This window comes from Alosa sapidissima, chromosome 18 (genome assembly GCF_018492685.1).
Source record: "Alosa sapidissima isolate fAloSap1 chromosome 18, fAloSap1.pri, whole genome shotgun sequence".
NCBI classification, from domain to species: Eukaryota; Metazoa; Chordata; class Actinopteri; order Clupeiformes; family Clupeidae; genus Alosa; species Alosa sapidissima.
The window spans coordinates 21,242,751-21,249,182 of NC_055974.1; the positions used below are offsets into that span (position 1 = coordinate 21,242,751).

Genomic DNA, 6,432 nt, shown 5'->3' on the forward strand with positions numbered 1-6,432 from the left:
GTGGGTGCAACCAAACTTGGAGTCTACGCTTGGAGCACGCTACTGTCTAATTAAGGAACGGGCTCCGATGCTAGTTTCCTATAATCCTTGAGGTACATAGTTAATACAGCCAGTGTACCTGATACACGGGGCAAGTCGTTAACAAAATGTTTCCCCTCTCTATCGGCAGTTATCTTTCGGCTGTTCCTAGGTAGTTAAGTTATCAATTTATTTACATTTCAAATGGGCGACTTCAGCTATGTTAATTACAGTCATCGTTTTACATTTCTGATGGTTTGTTAACTTTGATAATTTGCCAACTGTACCTGTGCAGATAAGCTACTACAAATACAATCATGCTTTTCCAGAATGCTCTCTTTCTACATAGTGTTTCAGTGTGCATGTAAATATGCATCGTTGTTTTTGTCTATTCATGTAGCCTAAGCCAGTGTTTCTCAAAGTGTGGTTCGCGAGCTGGCATGCTAAAATATAATAGCCCTATAGATGATTTGTTTGCGATGTTGAACAACTTTTATGTAAATCCAAACAGTTCTGTAACACTGCCTATGTAAGATACGCCAGTTTAAATCATGAATCCTCTGACAATAAGCAAGGTAATAAGCAATGAGTAGGCCTACTATTTTTTTTGTTTAGCTAGGTGGTCTGTGAGGTTTTTTTATTTATTGGTTAAGTGGTCCTTGTTCTGAAACACTGATGTAATATCTCTTATCAAGGGCCTTCAAGATCACTCCACTGGATCACTGGACCATTATTTACATCAGCATGGAGAACATGTAGCCTACCACTGAATAGAAAATACATCTCCTTCCCTCCTATATTTGTTCTTTAAAATGTGTTTCTTAGGTCTATTGTATTCTAGTCTTTGAACACCATTATTGTAGACTTCTCCCCTGTCCTGTCTGATAAATTTAAAATTGCATTTTTAAATATTATTCCCTAATGCTGGGATATGTGAACTTTAATAAATAATTGTATTCATTAGGCTTACGTTTTTATCCAAAGCAACTTAGACATCAATTCTTACCAGAGCCAGTTTCTCAGAGCAAGTTGGGGATAGGTTCCTTGTGGCAGCTGAGAAACAAAATCACAACTTTTCTGGCTACTGCATATGGTGCACACATTGTAGTTAAATATACAACTAGGAAAAATAGCAATCGTCATACAGTTTCTCATTGCATAGTTTATTCATTGAACAACTGGAACTCTGGTCACCGTCTGAAACACTGAAATTGTTGACTATACTGCATTGAACTTGCAGAAAACAACACTAGATCAAGCCAAAACCATAATTGCTTTATTTCAGCGCTGCATTCATAGCTTCTTTGAAGGTGTCATACATTCTTGTCCCTAGGGGGAGTTTCAAAGTACAGTCGGCATTGCCCCTGCCAACAGACCATCCCGTCCAGAAGACCACCAGGTCTTTCAATGTCTCTAAAGAAACTGTAAGAATTAAAAGACAATATCAGAAAATACTTTTAGTAGTAGTTTGTTTGTTATACAATGCTAGCCTGGTTAGCGCTTCGGACTTGTAACCGGAGGGTTGCCGGTTTGAGTCCCGACCAGTAGGCACGGCTGAAGTGCCCTTGACCAGGCACCTAACCCCTCACTGTTCCCCGAGCGCCGCTGTGGTTGCAGGCAGCTCACTGTGCCTGGATTAGTGTGTGCTTCACCTCACTGTGTGCTTAGTGTGTTTCACTAATTCACGGATTGGGATACATGCATAGATCAAATTTCCCTCAAGGGATCAAAAGAGTATATATACTTATACTATATACTTATAATACCACAAGAAAATAATATTTGTGATTTACTGAACAAAGTTATAACATTTCATACATCTGTGATTCCTGGGAGCTAACAAATGTGGAGGGCACTGTAAGCTATATTACTGAATAGAGTGTATGGCAAATGTAGTCATCACAATCACAAAAGATACTTTTGAAAAAATACTTTCACATATTTTTCAGTCTGCGATTGGTTCAAGTACAGATCTCTCATCAAATCCAAATCACTCTGATCAGCCAGGTTTCAAAATCTGAGGGGGGGGGGGGGGGAATCTTAGGAAATATTTGTCATACCACTTACAACGTATTGTCTGAGGTAGGCTGTGACACGGCAGTCTTCCATTTCATCTTCGTCAACCTCCGCCTCATCTGGTCAAACCACTCTTTTCAAAATCATCTGCAACAAAAACAGTGTGCCCTGTTTGGAATACAATTGTGCACTGTACCATAGTCATGATGTACTTTATTCTGTCAGTTGTTTTCCTCCATTTACAAATGTACCTTTGCAAAAAGAATGTGAGAGGATTTGTCATGCTTGCCATGTTTAAATTGCCATGCTTGAACATTAATACCTTAGGATCCATCAGAGATGAGACACCTTGTGGGAACAGAACTCTAGCCAGTTCTGGCCGTTCTGTTATCATTGGGAGCACCCCAGTATCCTGTAGCCCTCTTTTAAGGCCTGCTTTTCCCGTCTGCCTATGACCTGTTAAACGTATCATAACAACAATATTTTAACCTTATGAAGAACACCTACCCTCCTTCCCCCAACATTCTAAATCCCATATTGCTATGAAGCATAGTTATGTTATACACCATTTGGAAGCTTGGACACTTGGGAATCCATACATCATAACCTTTTTCATGTCATCTGTATAGTGCTTTTGATTTTACTCATTTTGAGTAGGCCTAAACTGTTCGCCAAAGGCCATCATCTCTGGCCCCAGGTTGATAAAAACAAAAGCAAGCTCTGATTTAGCCTAGTCTACTGTATGACTTCAACGAGGTGATCTTCAGTTTCGTTCTGCTTACAGTATCTCACAGCCACTGCAACGCCTTTGAATGCACTCCGCTGCCCTGTTTACAAATGCTACAGTGGACTTAAACTGCCACCTTGTGGCGATAAGTTGTAATACATTTCACACAGCTGCATGAATCACAGAAAACGCGAAAGAAGTGGCCACTTCTGAATGGGACCCACTGTATGTGGTAACAGTCAATATTTTTTTTCAAATGTGCTTCATAAACATACAATCCTGCACTGTGAAAACAAAAAACATCTTAATTATACATCTCCCTTCACCCAAATACAATAATGAAGGTGAAAGGAAGTTATTAAGCCTTAATGGTGCTTCCTAAAGGGGGTATTGTCAAACCTGCTACTAAAATTACAGCATGAAGAAAGTCAAGGACACGCATGCCAGCTTCCACTCATCCCAGTATTAGATGACTGGTCTTAAATGAAAATGTATTGGCTGTGTTATTTCTTTTTTTGTGGGATGTCCAATTTATATGTAGAAATGCACATTTGCAAAGGTGACAGTACGTTGTCGTAAAAGAGGCTCTCCTTTTGATTTTGCACTGCCAATGTGTCTCTTGTGAGAAAAATAGTGAGGATTACTGGTGTAGGTCCATGATTTATTTTATAATTAATTAATGATTATAAGCATGAGGCTCTGCCGTCTCCTCTTGTTTTAAATATATATAAATCAACACTTAATACTATTTTTACAGTACAAAACAACTGTATTCTGGTATCTAATAGTTTGTGAGGGGGAAAATATGTAAAAACTGTCAGTGAAGTTTATTTTAGCAGGACAGCAGGACTCAATGGCACCTTCTGAAAGTATTCTGAAAACAGGGGGAATGTTTGTACTTACTTTGCACAAAAAACAAACAGACTTTGCTTACCTCTTCTGGAAATGGCATGCGAGTACTCAGTGAACTAGGCTCAACTCACTGGTACAGAGGAACTCTAAATAGTCCAGGTCCAGAGGCTGCCTTTGAAGAGCCTGTTCCAGTCTGGTTTTCAGCCTCTCTAATAACAGTGTAGAGAGTAACTATAAATTTATCATAGATAATGATCTATCACTGACAGGAACCAACAAAAACGTTTGAAAATAAACTGACTTTTTAAGATAGAATAGTAGTGATTTCTCTTTAACTTTTACAAAATATAAAACATACACATCCGAGGATGTTGTTTTAAGTAGGAATACTGCCGTCAACAAGTTCAAAAGGTATGCTTTTTGAAACTCACATCGGGCGGCGACCTATTTTCATAGACAGTAAAATATATTTTATGACCCACCTGTGCTTCAGAAGGAGGCAGCAACTGGGGATCCATAAGAAACTGCTTACACAGAAGAAATAGATACATAGACAGATTAATATGATTGTCTACCAATGCCCAGCACTGTATTTCTGTATTATTTATTTTGTACCTTATGATCAGTCATGAAGAACCATCAGAAAATGCCAACATAGCCTAGCTGATGTTGACACCAGTTGGTATGTTTTGTCACACATATCAATGGATACTTATTATTAACTTATAACTAACTCCCTCCTAACTAACAGCAATCTGTTGAGCATCAAACCTACTACGGTTTTTCTGCAGTAAAGAGTTTCTGTTGCCTACTATAAGAGTTCATCAAGTCCAAAGTAGCACCTCACAATCTGGAGGTAGACCTGGCATACGAGGCCTAATGGTTAGCACACCTCTTGATAATAATGCTAGCCGCCTGCCTCGTTTTGCTGAGCCTACCTTATGACCGACTAACAAACTCCCTTAAAACTTTGACCGCATTTGTTACAAACTTGAAACAAAATGTCTTCAAAAGTATGTTGAGTGTTGTTATTTATTTCCATCCACACACTACATTTCCGTTAGCACTTGTATGCTGCTTAAAGGAGAATTCCGGTGTGATCTTGACCTAAAGTGTATCGAAACATGATACCGAGTGTGAACGTATGTCTCATAGCCCATCTCGGCTTGTCCCCTGCACTCCAAAATCTGGCGCTAGTTAGCCGATGCTACCAACATCTTTTTCAATAGTGGTGCTTCGGCATCGGGCTAGCCATGCAAATAAATCACTGTTTTACACCCATTTACGAGGCTCAATGTATCTCCACACTTCATTGGTAGACTTCCGAGGGCCCTGACATTTAAAACGAGACATTGAGAACTTTGAAAAAGCACTGGTAGTTTACTTACAAGACGATTTATACAGACAGTATCTTCACGAAGTTTAGCGTTTGCAGCCATCTTGAATTTAGTCACGATAAGTCGAGCAACGAATAAGAATGAACAGCTATGACAAGGGATCAGATTCCAAAAATAATTCAGTGGAAATGCATGGATTCCAGTTGCTGCTACTGGAAGAAACTGGAATCCATGCATTTCCACTGAATTATTTTTGGAATCTGATCCCTTATCATACCTGTTCATTCTTACTCGTTGCTCGACTTATCGTGACTAAATTCAAGATGGCTGCAAACGCTAAACTTCGTGAAGATACTGTCTGTATAAATCGTCTTGTAAGTAAACTACCAGTGCTTTTTCAAAGTTCTCAATGTCTCGTTTTAAATGTCAGGGCCCTAGGAAGTCTACCAATGAAGTGTGGAGATACATTGAGCCTCGTAAATGGGTGTAAAACAGTGATTTATTTGCATGGCTAGCCCGATGCCGAAGCACCACTACTGAAAAAGTTGTTGGTAGCATCGGCTAACTAGCGCCAGATTTTGGAGTGCAGGGGACAAGTCGAGATGGGCTATGAGACATACGTTCACACTCGGTATCATGTTTCAATACACTTTAGGTCAATATCACACCGGAATTCTCCTTTAAACTGACAGACTGATTGAGTGGGATTTGGCTAACTAGCGGTAGCTTGCTATATATAATAGTTATTTGTCTGTTGCCCACATTAGTTGCCATTGATTGATCTCACCTCGTTGCCCCGTATATCAGGTACACTGGCTGTATTAACCAGGAATAGTGGACATAGAACATGTCTGTGTGGTGTAGCCTACAAACATACCTCAAGGAATACAGGAAACTAGCGTGCTCCAAACGTAGACTCCAGGTTTGGTTGCACCCACAGACAACGACAGCGCTGCTCCTGCTCTGTGATTGGTTAGTGAACTGAGATTCATGGTTGGCTAGCCAAACCTGAGGATCGCCATTGGCTATTCAACAGGAAGCGCCAGAACAGTCTCAAAATGATTTGTATACTTGTAGAAAATACTTGTGCGAGCAGCAGAGATTTGTAATGGCAGAATAGTTTCGTAATTGAAAGACAGCAACTGTGGAATATTTCATACCTGTGGAATATATTTGTAAGTGAACAACATATGAGTAATACTTAAAATTGTTCGTGTTATTTTTTTGTTAAATCACAGATCATTTTTACAGTTACAAATCCTGTTAAACACACACACAATACATATGAGACACTTTTCATCCCAAAGGTGGTGCAAAAGTCTGTACACCTGTAGAAAAGATTTGTAACTGTAGAGCAGCTTTTTGTGGGTAGAATATTGATGTGTAATTGTAGAATATATTTGTAATTGTAAAATATTTTTAACTGTAGGATGATTTGTAGCTGTAAAACCGATCCGTACCCCTAGAATAGATTTGTAAGTG

General features: G+C 39.3%; 1 long non-coding RNA gene across 4 annotated transcripts; it reads right to left on the minus strand.

The window, feature by feature from the left end:
* Positions 1 to 1,162: 1,162 nt before the first annotated feature.
* On the minus strand, positions 1,163 to 5,897 carry LOC121690465. Of its 4 annotated transcripts, none has more exons than XR_006025075.1 (5): positions 5,828 to 5,897; positions 4,096 to 4,137; positions 2,357 to 2,490; positions 2,086 to 2,181; positions 1,163 to 1,440 (listed from the first exon to the last, which is right to left on the minus strand). It is a non-coding gene; the product is annotated as an uncharacterized LOC121690465 (long non-coding RNA). The 4 variants fall into 4 exon arrangements; XR_006025076.1 differs by lacking the exon at positions 5,828 to 5,897 and adding an exon at positions 4,229 to 4,687; XR_006025073.1 differs by lacking the exon at positions 5,828 to 5,897 and having other exon boundaries at positions 4,096 to 4,687.
* Between the last annotated feature and the right edge of the window lie 535 nt (positions 5,898 to 6,432).